This window comes from Lissotriton helveticus, chromosome 3_1 (assembly GCF_964261635.1).
Source record: "Lissotriton helveticus chromosome 3_1, aLisHel1.1, whole genome shotgun sequence".
Taxonomy (NCBI): domain Eukaryota; kingdom Metazoa; phylum Chordata; class Amphibia; order Caudata; family Salamandridae; genus Lissotriton; species Lissotriton helveticus.
Genome location: NC_136061.1, coordinates 468888116 through 468912520, shown reverse-complemented (window position 1 = coordinate 468912520; position 24405 = coordinate 468888116). Strand labels below are relative to the sequence as shown.

Here is a 24405-nt window from a genome sequence, read left to right as displayed (position 1 = left end):
AAGGCAGCACAACGCGCCAAGATCCGGATGTCACAGTGGTGGTTTCATAGTTGAGAGGCACTTCATCTGCAGTGGGGCGCCGAGATCCGGATGGCACCGAGGTGATGTCTAGCAAGTTGCTGTACTGGTGTGGTCATCCTACAATGCTGAAAGTCGGCGTGGGGCGCCCCATTAGCCTGTGAGATGGCGTCAGTAGCGGACTGATGTGCGAATGGGGCCAAAGGCAGCACAACGCGCCAAGATCCGGATGGCACCGAGGTGGTGTCCAGCAACTTGCCGCACTGGTGTGGCCATCCTACAATGCTGCGCCGAAAGTCGGCGTGGGGCGCCCCGTTGGCCTGTGAGTTCGCGTCAGTCAGTGGGGGCTGTTTGAGGATCTGACTGCATTGGAAAGCAATGTGATGCTGTGCGTCGCCCCCAAGATGGAGGTTCCTCGGCTGCAGTGGGGCGCCCCTTGGTGTTTCACTCGCTATGCAGCTGAGTTGCGTGCGCACTTGTGGCGAATAGGCCGAAGGCAGCACAACGCGCCGAGATCTGGATGGCACCGAGGTGGTGTCCAGCAATTTGCCGCACTGGTGTGGCCATCCTACAATGCTGCGCCGAAAGTCGGCGTGGGGTGCCCCGTTGGCCTGTGAGGTGGCGTCAGTAGCGGACCGATGTGTGAATAGGCCGGAACCAGCACAAGGCGCCAAGATCCGGATGGCACCGAGGTGGTGTCATAGTTGAGAGTTCTGAGCAGCGCTTGTAACACTGTCTGAAGCTTATTTGCACCTGCTGCAGCTTCACTATTGCCCTGGTGTGGCCTAAGATCGCCCATGACATAGGCGGCCACCTCCCGGGGTCCGGCGGAACTTTTTTCCTTTTCCTTTGTGCATCTTGTCCCACAATCCGTTTGACCTGAAGACACGACCAGGTCCCTGAATGTGTGCAGGGGGACGCTATTGATTGAATCAAAATGGCGGCTTCACACAAAGCTGACTCAAGCGTTGCTGCTGATGCTATACAGAGAAAAACTGGTTTTCAGTTTGTACATTCTTCAGGATTTTTCCATCCAAGGCTGGTTGAGAGTTTGTATAACAATGGCTTCAGATTTTCAACATACTACTCTTCAACATTCTTCCTAAATGTAACAATGTGAGACTCACTAGGAGAACGGTGTAGTGAGGGCCACAAACGGCTGTTTGTCTTTCCTTTCAAAATGCTGCCAACAATATTTTCGGAATGGAAGACAACACAAGGCGCTGAGATTCGGTTGGCACCGAGGTGGTGTCCAGCAAGTTGCCGCACTGGTGTGGCCATCCTACAATGCTGCGCCGAAAGTCGGCGTGGGGTGCCCGAAGGGGGGGGGGGGAGGCGGCGCAAACGAGCCTCTCCCGCTTCTCCATGTGGAGGCAGTTCATCTGCAGTGGGGCGCCGAGATCCGGATGGCACCGAGGTGGTGTCTAGCAAGTTGCCGCACTGGTGTGGCCATCCTACAATGCTGCGCCGAAAGACGGCGTGGGGTGCCCGAAGGAAGTGTCCTTATCCAGGGCATTATCGCTGTATCATGTCCTCCACTAAAATGGCCCTGGGACACCTTAGAACTCGGACGCTCGATTTTTTTTTCCTTTCCTGTACATGCAAAAAAAGGTAAATGCCCGGTACGTTACACGCTTCATCTGCCACGATGAACTCTCCAGAGGAACCGAAAAAAAATATAGTTGTGGTAACTATACCATGCATCGTCATATGGAGAGGTGGCACCAATTAATTATAGTGCTGCATAAAAGAGAGATTTGGAGGAGAACCCCTGACCTGCTAGTACATTCATCAAAGAAGTGGCACTGAGAGCTTCAGAGGCAAGGGAAACGGTCCCAAATATTTAGAAGAACTTTGGAAAGATTAAAATGACATGTTTAGATTGTGGCAAATTAATTTCATGTGGACAGATGAGTGTTACTCTAATAAATACAGCATATGAACATCATCATAGTCGATGGTTGATAGAGACATTTTGACTATATCCTGGACCTGCCCGTCCTCGCCCAAAATGGCGCCGGAATAAATGGGACTCGTAACTCCTTGTTGTGTACTGGTTGCAGAACCTTGAAATCACGAGATACGTATGCAGTTTTGAAGCACATGGCGGGCGGGGACGAGAATTGATTGAATATTTCGACATCCCTATTGATATTAAGTTCTGATGTGTTATTGATTACTGTACTGTTGAAAGTTCGAATTAACGTCACCCATGGTACTTGCCCGCAAATGTATATCTAGATAATTTTATTGTAACTGGCCCTGTCGTATTTTAATTATAAAATGTACGTCCACCGATTCCGTAACTGTTAGACACCTTAGTTCTTGCAACCTAATGGCCCGCCCGTTACGTTCCTCTACAGTGTAAATGTCTACTCATCACATACGATTACAGTTTGCTCCGTGGCCGGCCCACGTGGTTATAGGCTCGTATTTGTATAATGAAATTTTCACAATAAAGGTTTTTAAAAGAAAACATGGTAGTAGTATATACATTGGTAAAGTTTGTAATAATAGTCACTGTTTTAGAATCATTAAAAGGCAAGTGAAATAAAGCAGACCAATTACATGAAGGGTAAAAGGTATAATACGAAGGAACGCAGTAAAGATAAATGGTCAAGGGCTGTTGTGTTTTCTATTCCTGCAACATAAAGTGATCGATAAGAATCTCATATTCAGGCGTATCGGCGACTAAGACAGCAGGTCGACCCTCTTTTGCTCAACGGCTCCATCATGGGACGAAGAAACGCTCTTTTTCTCGAAAAAAGAATATATTTTACTTGCAGGACAGTTGTAAAATTTCCGGGAAAGTACATTAGCCTGGAACATTATAACATATATTTAAGAAAAAATAATGTTCGGAAGTAATGAAAAGCGTAATTTTTAGGTCATATGACCAAGCCTTTCATCATTACAATAAGAAAAGTAAAATGAACCAATGAAAAGTTTTATTAACAAGTCACATGACTTGTTATGCTTACGTTACGCGCTGCGCGCCCCGGATGACTTCCGGATGCGCTAACGCGGCGCGTCATATGACGCATTACGCGACAACGCAGGTACAGAATATAGTCAAAATGTCTCCACCAACCAGCGGTCGGAACACAACCCCTTTCAGCAGGCTAAATAGTTCTGTTAAATGACAACAGAAGGGACAGGCAACAAGAACCATCAGTCAAAGAGGGGAGGGCTAGTTCTTCTCTACCGGGTTACATTGGGGCGCTACCGGAACTGATCGAATTGGTAGTCTACAGTGTTTCTGGATGTTTCAGACTGAAGCTGGGGTTAGCATGAGAGCAGCACCATTTCGTAGCTCCGTCGTGGTAATTCCGCAACCAATCATGGCAGCCGTTCTTTATCGTTATTTTGGGCGGGGTGGGTGGCGGAGCCGAGCTGTTTTGCAGCCATCATTGTGTGGAGTTCAGTTCATCTCACTAGTTTTGTATTTGTCATGAGGGGTTGTTCCTAATGTTTCTATTTTAGCGAGGTCAAAAAGAGATCCCATTAGTGGCCTACTGATTTTGCTCGATTCCTTTTCTTTTTTTTTACACGATTTTTCGTTATCTGCAAAGACTAAACAGAGTATTGCGACTCTGTGTTTGTTTGTAAATAGAGAATGAACCAAAGAGAACTAATTCTAAAACAGTAAATACTTGGATAACAATGAATCAAATGGAGAGAGAAGCAGGCACGACGGATTACAATGGGGGCAAAGACCTGCGTTAACTACCTTTCACTATCTGCAAAGAGAGAGTACTCCTAATAGAAATGAGGGGGGGGGGCACCATTCAAAGCAGATCAGTGTGCATAAACACGAAAATGTTTTCACTTACCACGTACTTGACATTCGACAGCTTATGATATTTGCTATTAAAAAACCATTGAAATTCACTGAAAAAACCATAGGTTATAGACCATATATAGTTAGGAATTAGCATTTACAAAACCTTGAAAATTCACTGAAAAAACCATAGGTTATAGACCATATATAGTTAGGAATTAGCATTTAAAAAACCTTATTTTACTCACACAAAACCATTGAAATTCCATATATAGTTAGTTGCACTAACTATATATCGCGCACCTGCAATCCACTGCTGATGATGTCACATATTACATCATTCATGACATGGTCAGTGACATCACTGATGACATCACTGATGACATCTCAAATGACATCACTGATGACATCACTAATGACATCTCATTTGACATCATTCTTGTGCTAATACGATAAACCTCTTCAGACTCTAATATAATCTTAGATACACTCAGTGTATACAGACACTCACACACTTCCACTCATCCATGGAGTTACTCACACACCCAGTCAGTCATGCAAAGAAACAATCTCATCTCCATTTCTTCAACTATACAGTTAAACACACCTTACTTATTGAAACATATACTAACACATATTTACTCTCTTATACAATCCCTGATACAAGTTCACAATGATCGATACAACCACTCACTCATTCGGTGGCTCTCATGCACAGTTATTTATATATGCCAACTCTCACATGTACTGTGTTTTACATATGTACTTACTATGACATGTAGCATTGAGATATCCATTTACTCATCAATACACTCATGCACACAGTCAACTGCCCATGTAGCTGTTTCCACATGCACTCTTGAACTCATACACCTAGTGAATAAACTGTTCACACATCTATGCATAGAGTCACACACCTTTCAGCCACCCCCACACAAACTCAATCTCCCATAGAAATACTTGGGCAAGCAATTAATAACACATATAGCCTCTCGTATAGCTAATGATCAACACATGCAGCAGTTTACAGAACAACAGACATAATGATGCACAAATTAAGACAGTTTAGTCACTAACCCATGCATTCAGTGAGACACATTTAATCACTCACTCATACAGTCAGTCACGCACCTACTAAATCCTTCATCCAGACACTTATACATCCACTCATTCTTCAATATGTAAGATATATTTTAACTTTACAGAAACATACAGTCACTGGATGTTGTCATCAGTGATGTCATCAGTGATGTCATTTGAGATGTCATCAGTGATGTCATCAGTGATGTCACTGACCATGTCATGAATGATGTAATATGTGACATCATCAGCAGTGGATTGCAGGTGCGCGATATATAGTTAGTGCAACTAACTATATATGGAATTTCAATGGTTTTGTGTGAGTAAAATAAGGTTTTTTAAATGCTAATTCCTAACTATATATGGTCTATAACCTATGGTTTTTTCAGTGAATTTTCAAGGTTTTGTAAATGCTAATTCCTAACTATATATGGTCTATAACCTATGGTTTTTTCAGTGAATATATATATATATAGATATATATAGATATATATATATATAATATGTATGTATGTATACCATAAAGTGGTTAACATATATTTTTAGATTATTCATGAGAATAGGTTGTAATAATTTAGAGAGGGGTAATTAAATCTGAACTTTCTAAACTTTAAAACTTTCCCTACACTTAACGCCACTTTGAGAATAGTAGTTCTCACCCCTCCAAAATCCGCTACTTTCCCTTACTTTTGCTTACCTTGGAGTAGTATAGTAAATCTGACCCCTCCAAGTCCAAAACTTTTCTTACTGTTGCTTAAGTTGGTGTTGAAATAAAAAATGTAGCCCCTCCAAAGTCCAACACATTACGTATTTGTGTTTACGTTGGAGTGGGAATAGAAATTTGGCCATGTCAAGTCCAACACTTTACCTATGGTTGCTCATGTTGGAGTATAAGTAGTAAATTTACCTCTCCAAGTCTATTTTTTTATTTACATTTTTGTAAGTTGTTGCAATATATAGTATTTGTTATTATTCTTGTTAATTTCATGTAAACGTCCTTTTAATTTTTTGTAATTTGTTTCTTAATTTCCTAATTATTTTTTTATTTTGTTATTGTACATTCTTTTGACATTGTGTCTATCTAATTATTTATTATAATTAATCGCAATTTCATTTTATTATTTACTTGTAAATATACATTTTATTGTGAATGTTTATTTTTTACAATTATTTTGAAGTTTATCATTTTATTATATGTTTGTAAGTAATGAAAATGTGTTACATATTTCACACATTTTTTAACTTTATATAGTTAAAGTTAAATGTTTCTCTTGCTGCACTGCCCTACGCCAATGTAAAAGGGCAGGAATGCACTTTATTTTGACATATGGTGCATTCTTGTCCTTCACACTTGCACTGGTGCACAATTTGCTGCCTAGCACCAACATAGACACCCATGCATCATGGTGCAAGTGTCACTTTGTTGCAGTTAGGATTGGTTTTGTGCAATAAGTGCACCTTCCATTAGCATTGTAAGTCCACATTAAATAGTACCCCAGGTACATAGGGCATGGGTACTAAAGAGGGCCCCTAATGGCTGCAGCTTGAATTGTGCCACCCTCAGAGACCCAAAACCAAACTCATGCAGACTGTCATTGCTGGCTGACTGAAAGGGTGCAGACAAATGTGAAACATGACTAGGCCTTGACGGTGAACTCCTCTCTAAATGTAAATGTAAATGTAGTTGAGCTTATATAGCGCACAGCTACCCGCAGTGGGTTTCCCGGCGCTTGCTTAGGGAACCCTTCCTGATATTCCCCTGTGAGATAGCAGGGTATCCACAAGGTGAAAGTCAGGCATCCCGCCGCGAGGGGCCGTTGTGGAGATTATGCAAGCTGTTGCCCAGAGTCGCAGAGTGTGAACCCGTGAGTCGAGGAGGCACCGGGGCGAGAATTATCAAGTCCGTGGAATTTTTAGCCCAAGACCCGCCTGGGCGGGGAATTGAACCCTGGTCCAGGACCGATCTCAGATTCCGGGTCTGCCGTCTCTAACCCCTGAGCCACACTTCTCCTCTCTATTGGCGGAGTTTGCAGAGTTTTCGGAGCTCTGATGAGCACACAGATTTCTGAAAAAGTCCACGCAGCATAGCAACGTTTTTTCCTTGCTCATGCTCGCCAAGTTGGCGAGTGTGGAAAACCCACCGACCAGCGAGATTTCTCAATGTGGGTGGTCAGATTTCTCAACATGGGGGTCACGGATAGTCATGACTGCACGCATTGAGAAACCTTCTGTTTGGGTTGAGAAAGCTGCCACTCAGTTAGAAAGTCTACACGAGTGGCAAGAAAAGAAGCAGAGCTGTTCGCGTTGATTTTAAAGTGAGGGACAAACACCTAGGATGCGAACGGCATGATCAAATGCACTCAGCCACCTCCTCCGCTCAGGTGTGAACACGAAATAGAACACACCCTGTGTGCCATGCCCACTGACACTGCATGCAATATATGTAAATCGCCCCAACAGCAGGCCTTGTAGCCCTGAGGCTAAATGTGAAGAAATATCTGCATGTACAGTTATGCCCTGTGCTGTGTAGCTCAATTGCTAAATAGTAAAAGCGAGGAAGGAACCCATCTTAAGTATATGTACTGGGCACTGTTCACATCATCATTTAGGGTTCCCACTCTCTAGTTTATGATTGCAATCCTTAGGGAAGCTGAGGGCCTACCCTTTAACGTTCTCACTCCTTCCAACATTTAAAGGCACTAATAAGAAGTATCTGGACTCTCTGCACAGTGTACCTTATTTTGGTTCACTATATAGAGAGCCATCTTCCTACAGAAAGGAGTAGCTGCATAATGTTTCATATCTTCGAAATGCTAATGATAAATCCTCTTTACTGTTAAAGTTGGTTTTAACATTACTATTTTAGAAATGCCACTTTTAGAAATGTCTTTGCTCTTACTGCTCTGTGTGCCTCGCAGCCTGTTTAGGTGACTGCCACACTGTGTGCATTCCCACTAGACAGCCACAAACTCAGGAAGGCTGGGTGTTACAGAGAACTCATCTGCATTCTGATAGCTCTTCCTGGCCAACAATCGAGGGAGGAGCTGACACACCTCAATAGGCAGTGTCTTGTTACGTACTTAAGGGGCTGATGACCCCTTCCTGAAGGTCTGGAGCTAGGGCTGGGAATAAAGGGAAGCCTGTGCACTTTATTGGCCTGCTTTGCAGTCGCCCTCAGTACAAAGGCACATTTGGGTATAGGTAATGGGCATCTGACCCTAACAAGACAGTACACTATTGGCCCTGTGAAGCACTCTGTCAGGAGTAAAGGCTGCTGTGCTTCAAGGATGTCTACTATACTTGACTGCTGCTCTGGAAAAACTGCTTTTCTCCTTTCCTGTGCATCCCTTGCCTGATGATCTCTGCCATGCTGAGTACAAGGATTGGACATATCTCACTTGAACTCAGAGTGGCTCAAAGGGCTTCCTGTCTTGCCACATGCTCTGAAGTCTCAGGGCCATCAAGGACTTCCTGCAACAACACCTGGACTATGTCATCTGTGAGTCCTGCCCTGCCAAGTGGTCAGTCCTGGGCCCTTGAAAGTGAGCTTCTGTTGTGCAGACCCATCAAAATTGATTCAGTGATGACTTTGCATCGATCCGACCTGACGCATTGCCCCTCCATGCCGATGCAGGAGTTGATCAACTATCTGCATGTGTTGCACAAATACTTTACACATAGCCTGTTTAGATAAGACAGACTGCTCTGTCACAAGCTAACAGGGGGTGAGCACAGGTTATCATTTTGTGTATCTTGCATACCCTGATTACAGTGGTGGTTCCTACTTGTACAGGGTGCATACTCTGACAACCAGAAACTCCAGTTATAAAGCTATCCGTATTCCAAAAAGTGATAGTGCTAGTTCATATCTTCGCTCAAAGAATCTGAAGAGAAAATGTTGCAGGCTATTCGGAGTAGCCAGATATTGTTGGGGCACGTGTGAAAAGGGAACTGGAAAAGGAATCCCATATTTCACCTATTATACAAATGATATCCCTCTCTTGGATGCAGGGCTGTAAAAAATTGAGTCTACCTTCTCCCTGTCAAGAAGCTTCAATGGAGACAGTAGAGGCTGGTCTACAGTATTGAGACAAAAACAGTGAAAATCTGTACAAGTGACAATTCTCTTGATATACAGAAGGATCCTAAGTAACATCTGTTTGTAGGAACCGCTCTAACGCAGTGTTGAGTCATTTACTAATAATAGGGGATAACAGGAAGATTTCAATGTTGTTTTACTCTATAACGTGCCTCTTTTTGCATGATCACTCCCAACTTGTTTTGGGCACATGCTGCTGGACTTTTGACTCTGTGCACTGGGGACTCTGTTAACCAGGGCCCGGGTCATTTACTCTGACTCCTAAACACGTTGCAATTGTTAATACTTCTAATTGGCATTTGTAAGATACCTATGAGTCCCTAGTATATGGTACAAAGTGTACCCAGAGCATTTCAGTAAATTGTACTAGTGGACAGCAGCATCCATGGTGTCATTCACCACTGTCACAGTGCAAACATGAGTGGAGGCCTACCATTGTAGGCTCCCTGTGCAGTTCTAAAACTTCAGATTAGATCTGTCAAAATAACCCCTTCTGACAGTTCTAAACACACCTTTGAAATGTTAATGGTCACCTTAAATTATCCCTTTATGGCCATAAGAGAGTGTGCAGGGTTTGATAAAGTAGGACATATAAGTTAAACATGTCCTTATAATGACCAGACCTCGAAAGCTAGATATTATCTAAAAAGCTGGAGATTACCTTCACTATTGCCTGAGGCTTGAGCCGGGCTGCTAGCTTTTAAGAAACGCTCTGATTCAGATTTTAACTTGTTACTGTGATTATCCTTTGTGTCCTACCCCCCCCTGCAAGCAGTCACGGAATTTCGCGCTGCTCGATCTATTTACCGCTCAGGCGATTTAAAATACTGAGCTTACTCTCTGGAGGGAGCGCTGCACTTTCGCTCACCTGCCTCCTTCCCTGGGTGTACAGCCGATTCAGGGCTGACTCAGGAGGGCCACGCTCGAGCACACGGCGGCGGCCATTTTGGATAGGGACAGTATAAAAACAGTAGAAGGACTTGCTTCGCGAGGAGATTACCTTCACTATTGCCTGAGGCTTGAGCCGGGCTGCTAGCTTTTAAGAAACGCTCTGATTCAGATTTTAACTTGTTACTGTGATTATCCTTTGTGTCCTACCCCCCCCTGCAAGCAGTCACGGAATTTCGCGCTGCTCGATCTATTTACCGCTCAGGCGATTTAAAATACTGAGCTTACTCTCTGGAGGGAGCGCTGCACTTTCGCTCACCTGCCTCCTTCCCTGGGTGTACAGCCGATTCAGGGCTGACTCAGGAGGGCCACGCTCGAGCACACGGCGGCGGCCATTTTGGATAGGGACAGTATAAAAACAGACGCCCATTGCTTCGCACAGCGAACGCGCACAGAGGGCGCGCCATAGTCGCGCCGGAGTCCAGCCAGAGTCCTGCCCGTCTGCGCTCGTCCGCGCTAGGCTGGGCTCTGGGCTCTGGCATACCCTTTATTGGTGAGTAAAGCCACTATATCCATCATGACTCTTACATACTCCTCCGAAGAGTTATTTGCGCTACGTGGTGCTCCCAATAATAACTGCTCCACCTACCCTTTTCCGCCTCACAAGTTCAGCTGTCCTCGCTGCAACTTTTCACTAAAAACCCCTACCACATGCAGATCCCTCCAACATCAAGGCAGACGAAAGAGACAGGTATGCTCTAGGACAACTTCCACTCGCCCCCTTTTAAGATTTTGGAGCATAAATTGCCGATCCTTACCACAACACAGATACAATATCCACGATTTTCTAGATCAAAATCAACCTGATGCTATATTCCTGACCGAGACGTGGCTCAGAGACTGCTCGGGCCCGGATGTGGCAGACGCCATTCCCTCTAACTACGCCATTCTTCGTCAGGATAGAGTTTCCGGTAGGGGTGGAGGAATTGCAATTATTTACAAAAATGTATACACTTGTAAATTGGTAGACACCACTCAAAAAGATTGTGAATCAGCCCTTTTTAAATTATCCATTACCCCCCAATTTACGCTGTCAGGGCTACTGGTATACCGTCCCCCTGGGACAGCGAGCCCTTGGATAACATCGTTACCGGACTTTCTAGCCCCAGTACTGCTTAAAGCGCCTAATTTCACAATCTTAGGGGACCTAAACATACATTTAGACGACCATGAGTGCCCTAATAGGAATCAGCTTCTCTCTATTCTGGAAGCTTTTAACCTTCAACTTCTAAACACAGGTCCCACTCATTGTGCCGGTCACTTACTGGACCCGATCCTATCTAATCTGTCCCTAGATTGTTCACGTGAAGCCCTACAAATCACCTGGTCCGACCACTTAGCTGTCCCCTTCTCTTATGACATGGCTGATACAGTAGTAAGACCTGAGGTGGAAACTACGCGGCCAGTTCGGAACTGGGGGAAGATTAACTTGCCAGAACTCAATAAACTACTGATCAAAACACTTCCATGTGTTGAACTACCAACTGCCGCTCTCAATTGCGCCACTGAACTCTGGCTAACCACTGCAGTCAATACAGCGCTTCCAATGACATCAAAGCCCGCATTTTCACACCACCCTCCTGCTCCATGGTATTCGGAACAACTTAAAAGCCTCCGCTCACATTGTAAGACCTTGGAGCGTAAATGGAGACAAGGCTATTCTCCTTCACGTAAAGCCACATATAAAGAAGCCTTAAAAAAATACCACTACAGTTGTAAAACTGCTAAAGCAGACTACACAAGGAAAACTGTGACTGATGCACAAAACTGCCCAAAGGTGCTATTCTCTGTTGTCAAAAAATTGACTGGTGCTAACTCGATCCCTCCTCCCCCGGCACTTGATGGCACTCAGTGTCAGTCCTTAGCGGATTACTTCATAGATAAAGTTGATCTTATCTATGAAAATTTCACTACACCTCCAGGTACTATGTACACTGCCCTTGACATAGTCCAAAAATTGGAAAACAATGACACTGATGCAGTAGTCACTACTTGGCAGCCCTTAGACGCCATTTCTTTCCTCTCCTGTTTAAATAGTGTGAGATCGGGCTCCCCACAGGACGCTCTCCCGGCCAAAATATTAAAACAATTAGACCCCCTCACTCATCCCCCCATCATTAAATTACTCAACGCTTCTCTGAGCGAGGCCCATGTCCCACAACCTTGGAAACACGCCATGGTTGTACCGTTATTAAAAAAACAGGGTGCAGATCCTTCAAATCCTGCTAACTTTCGCCCTATATCCTTGTTGCCAATTTTTTCAAAGATATTGGAGAGACATATAAATTCTCAGCTCTCCAAACTGGTTGAAAACACTGGATTTCTCCATCCTTCTCAGTCGGGCTTTCGGCCTAGGCACTCAACCGAGACAGCCCTCCTGGGGGTGACAGAGAGTCTTAGGCACGGTGTCGATCAGGGAAACACCATGGCGCTCATCCTGCTGGATTTGAGCGCAGCTTTCGACACCGTGTCACATTCCATCCTCATTGACTCTCTGAAATCTCTAGGTGTGGCAGGCCAGGCCTTGGCCTGGCTGGCGTCTTTCCTTAGTGACCGAAGCTTCCAAGTGTTTTCTTCTAAAGCTGCCTCCGCCATTTGTCCTTCCACCCGCGGCGTCCCCCAGGGCTCAATTCTTAGCCCTTTATTATTTAATATTTATGTTAAACCCTTGGCAACCATAGTCGAACAAGCTGGGCTAACCCTGTTTTCCTACGCAGATGACACCCAGATTGTCTTCTCCTTGTCAGGGAGAGACGTAAACAACATCTCCGCACTCAAGTCGGGCCTCACTCTTGTGGCCGACTGGATGCGGAGAAATTGTCTCAAGCTGAATGGGGAGAAGACCGAGGTGGTCATTCTGGGACAGAACAAACATCTTTGGGGTCCTCGCCATTGGCCCATCGAACTGGGAAATGCGCCTATACCATCTACTGCAGTTCGCAACCTGGGCGTCATTATTGACGACAGGCTAACTATGAGACAACAGGCTACTAAGGTCTCAGCCATCTGCTTTTCAACCTTGCGATGGCTTCACAAGATTTTGTGGATGCTCCCCCTCTCCTCTCGCAGAACTGTAGTCCAGGCACTTGTAACATCACGCCTGGACTATGGCAACATTCTCTATTTGGGCGCAGATAAAGCCACTATACATGTGCTGCAGGTGGTGCAAAATGCGGCCGCGCGCCTGCTAAAGAATGTCCCCAGACGCACCTCAGCCACTGCCGCTTTGCGTGACCTCCATTGGTTGAGCATCCCAGAACGCGTTAAATTCAAGGCACTCTGCTATATGTTCAAGGCTAAGCAGGGTAGCGCCCCAGTATATGTTCAGGGGCTGGTAAAACCCTATAGACCCCTGCGCTCATTAAGGTCATCGGACATTGGCAATTTCACAGTACCAAGATGGAAGCTGGCAAAAATGGGAGGCCGCTCCTTTTCCACTCTTGGTCCTAAATACTGGAACTCCCTCCCATTGGCATTAAAATCTGAGACCAACTTACTCCGCTTCCGTAAGGCTTTGAAGACCCTGCTCTTTACTAAGCGTGACCAATAGTCGGCAGAGGCCTTAAGTCAAGGTGACATTCTCTTTTCTTCTACAGTCTATCCCTGGCGCCGGGAAACCCATTGTGGGTAGCTGTGCGCGGTACAAGCTTAAATAAATAAAATAAAATAAATAAATTATCTCTGCATAGGAGTTCCTTGAAATATTGATTAAAAGACCAATTCACTGATGTTACTTTTACCCCCCTATTTGCATGTGCTTCAACTATGACCCCCTTTGACGAGGTCTAAAAACTGATCCAAGAACAAGACAGGATTTTGGTGTGGAGAGGTTTGTCTGGTCCTCTGGTCGGATGATTATCTAGGCTGTTCCCATTAACCTGATTAATGTCAAAGGGGCCTACACTGTCACAGAAAAATGTTAGCATACATCTACACATGACCCTCCTTTGTTCCGCCTGTCATGCAGACACTGTTGGATGTGGGGGTCTCCCAGGTAGGTACTTTTGACAAATAGGGACCCTTGCCTCTAGTCAGGATAAGGGGATTACACTCCTAAAATAACCCCTGCTCACCCCCTTTGTAGTTTGGCACGAGCAGACAGGCTTATCTCAGAGGCCATGTGAAAAGCATTTGTGACCACATACAGTAACCCAGTGACAACACTACAGATGGACACCACACAAGGTTTTATATAAAAAATAAGTATACTTTATAGATTTACCACAAGACCATAAATGACAAAATACACAATACTGTTACTTTAAGGTGGTAGATTTAGCTTAGTTTAGTTCAGTCCTTAGGTTGCAAAACTTTGCGTCAATGTACCTTATGATGCGTTGCGCTTCCACGACAAGCAATGTCGCAGCAAGGGAAATGCGGCAAAGTTCAGGTGCAAAGAAATAAAGACATGAAGATCTTCCAGATGCAGCACGCTTCTCTGGGGATCGAGAAGTTATCGGTTCGATGCGTGGACTGCAGCGGTGACACCCTTGTTCCGCGATGCGACGGCAACAGCTCCACCTGTGACACTCTTCTCCCACGATGCGTGAAGTTTCCGCTCAGTGTGACAACTACAGCGGCAACATCCATGATGCGATGGCAGTAGCTCCTATGGCGGCGCGTTTCTTGGGGATGCAAGGCGCTTTTTTCCGATGCGGTGCAGTGCGACAGTACCAGCAGCGACACCCTTGCTCAGAAGTGCGACGGCAGGCACAGCAACGGCGACACGCTCTGACCCTGCTGCAAGACTCTTCTGTCGATGCGGTGCAATGCGACAGCAACAGCGGCGACACCCTCCTTTGGAGTTGCGACGGCAGCAGCAGCGACGGCAACACGCTTCCTCTTCGTTGCAAGACACTTCTTCTCTATGCGGTGCAATGCGACGGCAGGCACAGCAACGGCGACATGCTCCGACCTGGTTGCGAGACTCTTCTCTCAATGCTGTGCAATGCGACAGCTACAGTGGCGACACCCTCCTTCGAGTTGCAACTGCAGCAGCAGCGATGGCGACACGCTTCCTCTTCGTTGCAAGACACTTCGTCTCGATGTGGTGCAATCCGACAGCTACAGCGCCGACATTCACGATACGACAGCAGCAGCAGCGACGGTGACACGCTCCTTGTTCGATGAGTCACGCTTCCAGCTCCTTGCGACACTCAGTTCCTCAGAAGGCCCGAAACAGCAGCAGGTACCTCCGTAAGAACTCTGGGGAGCTGGGGGTTGAAGTCTGTTGTCCTTGAGACTTAAGCAGGAGGCAAGCTCTTTTCCAAGCCCTTGGAGATCCTTCACAAGTTGAAAGCAAACTACACAAAGTTCCTTCCTCCTTCCTTTGGCAGTAAGGCAATCACTGCAGGACAATCCCCCAAGCAGCACTTCAGCTTGGGAATAGTCTCTCCTCTGTTTCTTCAGGTTCCTCTCCTCAGAAGTCCAAAAGTGATCTAATTTCATGGGATCAGGGTCCCTATATTTAGACCCCAAAATCCTTTGTTCTCTGAGGGGTGAGGGGCCTTTGCCCAGTCCAAGCCAGCTCTGAAGCACTCTGTTTACCAGATGTCTCCTTTCCTTTCACATTGCAGGGCAGGCACATCAGACTCCCCACAGGAGGTGGAGCCAGCATTGTGGAAGGCAAGTACAGTCATGGAGCACTTTGTTTACAGGACTCCTCTTCTTTCAGTGTGCAAGGCAGAGACATCAGCCACTCCCCAGGAGGTGGAGCCAGCATTGTGGAAGGCAGGCACAGCCCTATTCAAGGTTCAGGTGCAACTCCTCCCTCCCATCTAGATGCAGATCGCTCTATTCACCACTGGGCTGACTCATCCTGTCCCATAGCCCTTGTCACTCACAAAGCCAGACAAAGGAATCCACAACCTAGCAGAGGCGGCTTGAAAGGTTAGACAAGCCAATTCCTACTTTGTAAAAGTGGTATTTGCAAACACAGAATGTTAAAACCATCTTCACTAAAAGATGTATTTTATCATTCTGAGTTCTGGCATTCTAAATTCGAATTTCTACCATGTTCTCTGAGACAGCTAGGATTATAAACATGTAATAATCTAACAGCCCCAAGTAGCCTTGCAATAGTGAACAACGAAATTGGCTGTAATTCACTATTAGGACATGCCACACACATCAGGGCTTGTCCTACCTTATACTTACAATGCACCCTGCCCTGGGGCCTACCATAGGGGTGACTAATATGAAGAAAAGGGAAGGTTTAGGGACTGGCAAGTGGGTGCACTTGCCCAGTCAGCATGATAGTACCAGACTGCACGCAGGCTCTGCAATCGCAGACCTTAGACCCATTTCACAAGGCTGCTTCTTTGGGTGGCACAACCAGTGCTGCAGGCCCACCAGCAGCATTTGGATTTACAGGCCCTGGGCACTCGGTGCACTAGACTAGGGTCTGACAAGTAAACCAAATAGCCAAACAAGGAACCACTGATTAATACATCAATTTACAATAGGGAGCACTTGCACTGTGGCACTGGACTGCAGTGGCAAAGTGACAACTACAGCGGCAACATCCATGATGCGATGGCAGTAGCTCCTATGGCGGCGTGTTTCTTGGGGATGCAAGGCGCTTTTTTTCGATGCGGTGCAGTGCGACAGTACCAGCAGCGACACCCTTGCTCAGAAGTGCGACGGCAGGCACAGCAACGGCGACACGCTCTGACCCTGCTGCAAGACTCTTCTGTCGATGCGGTGCAATGCGACAGCAACAGTGGCGACACCCTCCTTCGGAGTTGCGACGGCAGCAGCAGCGACGGCAACACGCTTCCTCTTCGTTGCGAGACACTTCTTCTCTATGTGGTGCAATGCGACGGCAGGCACAGCAACGGCGACATGCTCCGACCTGGTTGCGAGACTCTTCTCTCAATGCTGTGCAATGCGACAGCTACAGTGGCGACACCCTCCTTCGAGTTGCAACTGCAGCAGCAGCGATGGCGACACGCTTCCTCTTCGTTGCAAGACACTTCGTCTCGATGTGGTGCAATCCGACAGCTACAGCGCCGACATTCATGATACGACAGCAGCAGCAGCGACGGTGACACGCTCCTTGTTCGATGAGTCACGCTTCCAGCTCCTTGCGACACTCAGTTCCTCAGAAAGCCCGAAACAGCAGCAGGTACCTCCGTAAGAACTCTGGGGAGCTGGGGGTTGAAGTCTGTTGTCCTTGAGACTTAAGCAGGAGGCAAGCTCTTTTCCAAGCCCTTGGAGATCCTTCACAAGTTGAAAGCAAACTACACAAAGTTCCTTCCTCCTTCCTTTGGCAGTAAGGCAATCACTGCAGGACAATCCCCCAAGCAGCACTTCAGCTTGGGAATAGTCTCTCCTCTGTTTCTTCAGGTTCCTCTCCTCAGAAGTCCAAAAGTGATCTAATTTCATGGGATCAGGGTCCCTATATTTAGACCCCAAAATCCTTTGTTCTCTGAGGGGTGAGGGGCCTTTGCCCAGTCCAAGCCAGCTCTGAAGCACTCTGTTTACCAGATGTCTCCTTTCCTTTCACAGTGCAGGGCAGGCACATCAGACTCCCCACAGGAGGTGGAGCCAGCATTGTGGAAGGCAAGTACAGTCATGGAGCACTTTGTTTACAGGACTCCTCTTCTTTCAGTGTGCAAGGCAGAGACATCAGCCACTCCCCAGGAGGTGGAGCCAGCATTGTGGAAGGCAGGCACAGCCCTATTCAAGGTTCAGGTGCAACTCCTCCCTCCCATCTAGATGCAGATCGCTCTATTCACCACTGGGCTGACTCATCCTGTCTCTTGGAATCCCATAGCCCTTGTCACTCACAAAGCCAGACAAAGGAATCCACAACCTAGCAGAGGCGGCTTGAAAGGTTAGACAAGCCAATTCCTACTTTGTAAAAGTGGTATTTGCAAACACAGAATGTTAAAACCATCTTCACTAAAAGATGTATTTTATCATTCTGAGTTCTGGCATACTAAATTCGAATTTCTACCATGTTCTCTGAGACAGCTAGGATTATAAACATGTAATAATCTAACAGCCCCAAGTAGCCTTGCAATAGTGAACAACGAAATTGGCTGTAATTCACTATTAGGACATGCCACACACATCAGGGCTTGTCCTACCTTATACTTACAATGCACCCTGCCCTGGGGCCTACCATAGGGGTGACTAATATGAAGAAAAGGGAAGGTTTAGGGACTGGCAAGTGGGTGCACTTGCCCAGTCAGCATGATAGTACCAGACTGCACGCAGGCTCTGCAATCGCAGACCTTAGACCCATTTCACAAGGCTGCTTCTTTGGGTGGCACAACCAGTGCTGCAGGCCCACCAGCAGCATTTGGATTTACAGGCCCTGGGCACTCGGTGCACTAGACTAGGGTCTGACAAGTAAACCAAATAGCCAAACAAGGAACCACTGATTAATACATCAATTTACAATAGGGAGCACTTGCACTGTGGCACTGGACTGCAGTGGCAAAGTGCCTAAAGCATCTAACACCATCAAAAATACATGAGGCAACAGCAAAAATGGAAGGGAGACCCACGCCAATGGCGCCAGGTCTAACACGTGTCCCCGCCAGCTGAAATGTGAGGAGAACTCCTGGAAGTTCTCATCACTAAGGCATAAAAATCTGGACAGACCATCATCGTTGGTGTGTTCTGTACCAGGGCGGTGTTCCACCGTAATGTCCATACCCTGTAGGAAAATAGACCACTTCAACAGCTTTGCATCAACCATCTGAGGGGCCTGTGGTCTGTCTGAACCTGGAAGTGAGTCCCAAACAGGTATGGTCTCAGCTTCTTCAGTGCCCAGACCACGCTCAATAGCACTCCACCTCTGTTTCCGTGGAAGTAACCTACTGTTAATGAAGGCTACTGGTTGATCTAGGCCCTCCTCGTTTATCTGTGACAGAACAGCCCCCACACCATGCTCTGAAGCTTCTGTCTGAACGATAAACTCACTTGAAAAGTTGGGTGCCCGGTGCACTGCAGCTTTTAGGGTCTCAAAAGCTTTCTGACAGATGTCAGTCCAAATCACTTTCTTGGACTGCTTCCTGGAAGTCAGCTCTGCCAAGGGTGCAACAATGCTGCCATACCCCTTGACAAACCTCCTGTATTACCCTGTGAGACCTAAGAAGGCTCTTGGGTGTAGGAGCGCCGCCTGACTGCTCCCAAATTGGTGTCCCAAGTACACCACAGAACCCTGCCCGATCTGGCACTTACTCACATTGATCGTGAGGCCTGCCTTCCACAGCGCCATCAACACTTCCCAGAGGTGTTGCATATGTTCCTCCCAACTGGCACTGAACACTGCGATGTCATCCAGGTAGGCAGCACTGAACTCATCCAGTCCAACCAACACCTGGTTGACCAACCTCATAAAGGTGGTAGGGGCATTCTTCTTCTCAAAGGGCATAACACGGAACTGGAAATGCCCATCTGGTGTGGAGAATGCTGAATTCTCCATTTCCCCATCAGTCAAGGTGATCTGCCAGTACCCAGATGCTAAGTCAAACATGCTGAGGTACCATGCAGCCCCTAGCCTATAAATGAGCTCATCAGCTCTGGGGATGCGGTGCGCGTACGTCTTTGTAGTCTGAAGTCCACACAGAACCGGAGTTCGGGTGTGGCACCCGGCGCTGCAGCCTTCAGGACCAAGAACACTGGACTGGCCCAAGGACTGCTAGAGGACTCATTTACCCCTAGCGAAAGCATCTTTGAGACCTCCTCTTTGATGCAAGCCCTCACCCTGTCAATTACCCTGTAAGTTTTATGCTCCACAGGTAAGCCGCCTCCTGTGTCCACCTCATGGACGCATCAATCCGTGACACCAGGAACCAGGGAGAACAGATCGGAAAACTGTCCCAGCAACTGGCGGAAGTCATTCTGTTGCTCATTGGTCAGAGCGAAAGAGATGTTAACACAATCCACTGACCCATCTTGCTCTGAGGCTGACAGGAGGTCAGAAAGAGGCTCAGTCTCCTCCTCCATCCCAGCATCTGTTGCCAATAGCATGACCACTTCAGACCTCTCCAAGTGGGGCTTCAGGCAGTTAACATGTAGGACCCTCAAGGGGTTCCTAGGAGACTGCAAGTCCACCAAGTAGATAACTGGACTCTTGCGTTCAGGAGTTCTCAGGTTTAATCCAAGTTTATTCTTTATTAAGTCTTCAAATTAACATATTTTTCTGGGCAACAGCCAACACGTTTCATTCCCGGTGGAACTTAGTCAGGGCAGGAGCGTCTATGTTAGGTATCCTGCGAACAGAATTCAACAAACGCCAGTTTCCTCTGTAATTGGTATTCAACAATAATTTCATATATTTAATAGTTAAAATTTTCAAATCTTCCATGCGTCTCAATATCAATTTCTGTAAGAAGTAAAATACCAGATCCTTCAAAGTAAAAAGAGTAATCACATCAAGATAGTGAGAATTTCAGGCACCTTAATAAGAGGCCAAAGCAAAGTCCTTGTCCGTATAAACGTTACAATCAATCGTCCCGCATTCCGACCATCGGTCGGTTGGAATGCGGGACGATTACTTTGAAGGATCTGGTATTATACTTGGAAATGAAGTTGGTTCCCTGGTCAGACACTACCTCACGAGGGAATCCTACTGGTGAGAAAATTCCCATCGGTGCTCGTCCCACCACCGGGGCCGTCACTCTCCTCAGAGTTATGGCTTCCGGGTACCGGGTGGCGTGGTCTACCAAGACCAGGATGAACCTGTTGCCCATGGCTGTCTTGGGGTCCAGTGGCCCCGCAATATCAATCCCCACCCGCTCCAAGGGGGTACTGACCACAGGGAATGGCTGGAGAGGAGCCTTGTGCTTCCTCCCACTCTTTCCAGTTGCCTGGCAAGTCTGACATGTCCTGCAATGAGTGTCTGAACTCTTGAGAATTTGGGGCCAATGAAAGTGGGTGACAAGCCTCTCAAAGGTCTTGTTCTTTACCAGACTGCGGGCAGGCTCTGCAATGGCAGACCTTAGACCCATTTTACAAGGCTGCTTCTTTGGGTGGCACAACCAGTGCTGCAGGCCCACCAGCAGCATTTGGATTTACTGGCCATGGGCACTCAGTGCACTAGATTAGGGTCTGACAAGTAAACCAAAAAGTCAAACATGGAATCACTGATTAATACATCAATGTACAATAGGGAGTACTTGCACTGTGGCACTGGACTGCAGTGGCACAGTGCCTAAAGCATCTAACACCAGCAAAAATACATGAGGCAACAGCAAAAACGGAAGGGAGACCCACGCCAATGGTGCCAGGGCTAACACGTGTCCCCGCCAGCTGAAATGTGGGGAGAACTACCCTAACTCCTGGGAGTTCTCATCACTAAGGCAGAAAAATCTGGACAGACCATCAGCGCTGGTGTGTTCTGTACCAGGGCGGTGGTCCACATTAAAGTCCATACCCTGTAGGGAAATAGACCACTTCAACAGCTTTGGATTCTCACCCCTCATTGGAATCAACCATCTGAGGGGCCAGTGGTCTGTCTGAACCTGGAAGTGAGTCCCAAACAGGTATGGTCTCAGCTTCTTCAGTGCCCAGATCACAGCAAATGCCTCGCGCCCAATAGCACTCCATCTCTGTTTCCGTGGAAGTAACCTACTGTTAATGAAGGCTACTGGTTTATCTAGGCCCTCCTCATTATTCTGTGACAGGACAGCCCCCACACCATGCTCTGAAGCTTCTGTCTGAATGATAAACTCACTTGAAAAGTTGGGTGCCCGGTGCACGGCAGCTTTTAGGGCCTCAAAAGCTTTCTGACAGTTGGCAGTCCAAATCACTTTCTTGGACTGCTTCCTGGAAGTCAGCTCTGTCAAGGGTGCAACAATGTTGCCATATCCCTTGACAAACCTCCTGTATTACCCTTTGAGACCTAAGAAGGCTCCCAGCCTTCTTTGACCAGACTCAGAGGTCATCTGACTGGGTGTCCATAGAAAAGCTCAAAGGGACTGAACCCTAGAGATTTCTGTGGCACCTCTCTGTATTCAAAGAGTAGGCATGGTAAGAGGACGTCCCACTTATGTCTCATGGGTTCCTCACGGCCCATTATCATGCCCTTCAGGGTTCGGTTAAACCTTTCAACCAACCCATTTCCTTCTGGGTGGTAAGGAGTGGTGAACTTGTAAGTTACACCATACTCCTGCCACCGGAACTTCATATACTTGGAAATGAAATAAAACAAACCCCAATGCGACTGACCAAGGTTCTGCACCTCAATTTCCAAGTAAAGCAATATTTAAAATTGTTCGTGCAAACTCTTCCGGGGTATGACGTATAGATACCCCACTGGATACCAAATACGCAAATTTAGAAAACAGGGGGACGGTGCACCAGAATGGAGTCAGGAGTTCTCAGGTATAATCCAAGTTTATTCTTTATTAAGTCTTCAAATTAAGATCTTTTTGTGGGCAACAGCCAACGCGTTTCATTCCCGAAGGAACTTCGTCAGGGCAGGAGCGTCCATGTTAGGTATGCCGCAAACAAAATTCAACAAACTGCAGTTTCCTCAGTAATTGGTATTCAACAATAATTTCATATATTTAATAGTTAAAATTTTTAAATCTTCCATGCGTCTCAATATCAATTTCTGTAAGAAGTAAAATACCCGATCCTTCAAAGTAAAATGAGTAATCACATCAAGATAGTGAGAATTTCAGGCACCTTAATAAGAGGCCAAAGCAAAGTCCTTGTCCGTATAAACGTTACAATCAATCGTCCCGCATTCCGACCATCGGTCGGTCGGAATGCGGGACGATTACTTTGAAGGATCTGGTATTATATTTGGAAATGAAGTTGGTTCCCCGGTCAGACAGTACCTCGCGAGGGAATCGTACTCGTGAGAAAATTCCCATCGGTGTTCGTCCCACCACGGGGCCGTCACTGTCCCCAGAGTTATGGCTTCCGGGTACCGGGTGGCGTGGACTACCAAGACCAGGATGAACCTGTTGCCCATGGCTGTCTTGGGGTCCAGTGGCCCCGCAATGTCAATCCCCACCCGCTCCAAGGGGGTACTGACCACAGGGAATGGCTGGAGAGGAGCCTTGTGCTTCCTCCCACTCTTTCCAGTTGCCTGGCAAGTCTGACATGTCCTGCAATGAGTGTCTGAACTCTTGAGCATTTGGGGCCAATGAAAGTGGGTGACAAGCCTCTCAAAGTTCTTGCTCTGTGCCAGACTGCACGCAGGCTCTGCAATGGCAGACCTTAGACCCATTTTACAAGGCTGCTTCTTTGGGTGGCACAACCAGTGCTGCAGGCCCACCACTTGGAGTCAAGCTAGCCGGGCTGAAGAGAGGTGTTACCTCGAAACCGGTCCGGTCCTCGGATGCTTGATTCCGTTCTGGGAAGGATATGGCTTTTGTAGTTCGGACTGGACTGTTCCCATGGGGCAACAGGGTCAGAGCTGATTTGCATATCGCCATTGTCTAACCCAGGGTGGTGTGGAGTGCAAAAAAACGATGGATTTGGGCCCAGATCTTTTGACTGGGGGAGTGTGTGACATTGATCCACATTCAGTCCATCACTTGTTGTTTTTGCAATTGCCGCCCTAAGTGCGCTGGGGATGCCCAGACGTGGGTCCCAGGCACTCCACACCACTTGGAGTCAAGCTAGCCGGGCTGAAGAGAGGTGTTACCTCGAAACCGGTCCGGTCCTCGGATGCTTGATTCCGTTCTGGGAAGGATATGGCTTTTGTAGTTCGGACTGGACTGTTCCCATGGGGCAACAGGGTCAGAGCTGATTTGCATATCGCCATTGTCTAACCCAGGGTGGTGTGGAGTGCAAAAAAACGATGGATTTGGGCCCAGATCTTTTGACTGGGGGAGTGTGTGACATTGATCCACATTCAGTCCATCACTTGTTGTTTTTGCAATTGCCGCCCTAAGTGCGCTGGGGATGCCCAGACGTGGGTCCCAGGCACTCCACACCACTTGGAGTCAAGCTAGCCGGGCTGAAGAGAGGTGTTACCTCGAAACCGGTCCGGTCCTCGGATGCTTGATTCCGTTCTGGGAAGGATATGGCTTTTGTAGTTCGGACTGGACTGTTCCCATGGGGCAACAGGGTCAGAGCTGATTTGCATATCGCCATTGTCTAACCCAGGGTGGTGTGGAGTGCAAAAAAACGATGGATTTGGGCCCAGATCTTTTGACTGGGGGAGTGTGTGACATTGATCCACATTCAGTCCATCACTTGTTGTTTTTGCAATTGCCGCCCTAAGTGCGCTGGGGATGCCCAGACGTGGGTCCCAGGCACTCCACACCACTTGGAGTCAAGCTAGCCGGGCTGAAGAGAGGTGTTACCTCGAAACCGGTCCGGTCCTCGAATGCTTGATTCCGTTCTGGGAAGGATATGGCTTTTGTAGTTCGGACTGGACTGTTCCCATGGGGCAACAGGGTCAGAGCTGATTTGCATATCGCCATTGTCTAACCCAGGGTGGTGTGGAGTGCAAAAAAACGATGGATTTGGGCCCAGATCTTTTGACTGGGGGAGTGTGTGA

General features: G+C 47.0%; 1 protein-coding gene across 1 annotated transcript in view; it reads left to right on the top strand.

The window, feature by feature from the left end:
- The window catches only part of PTH2R (parathyroid hormone 2 receptor), a 1143807-nt gene that overhangs the window by 1102448 nt on the left and 16954 nt on the right, over nucleotides 1–24405 (top strand). The window lies entirely within an intron of this gene.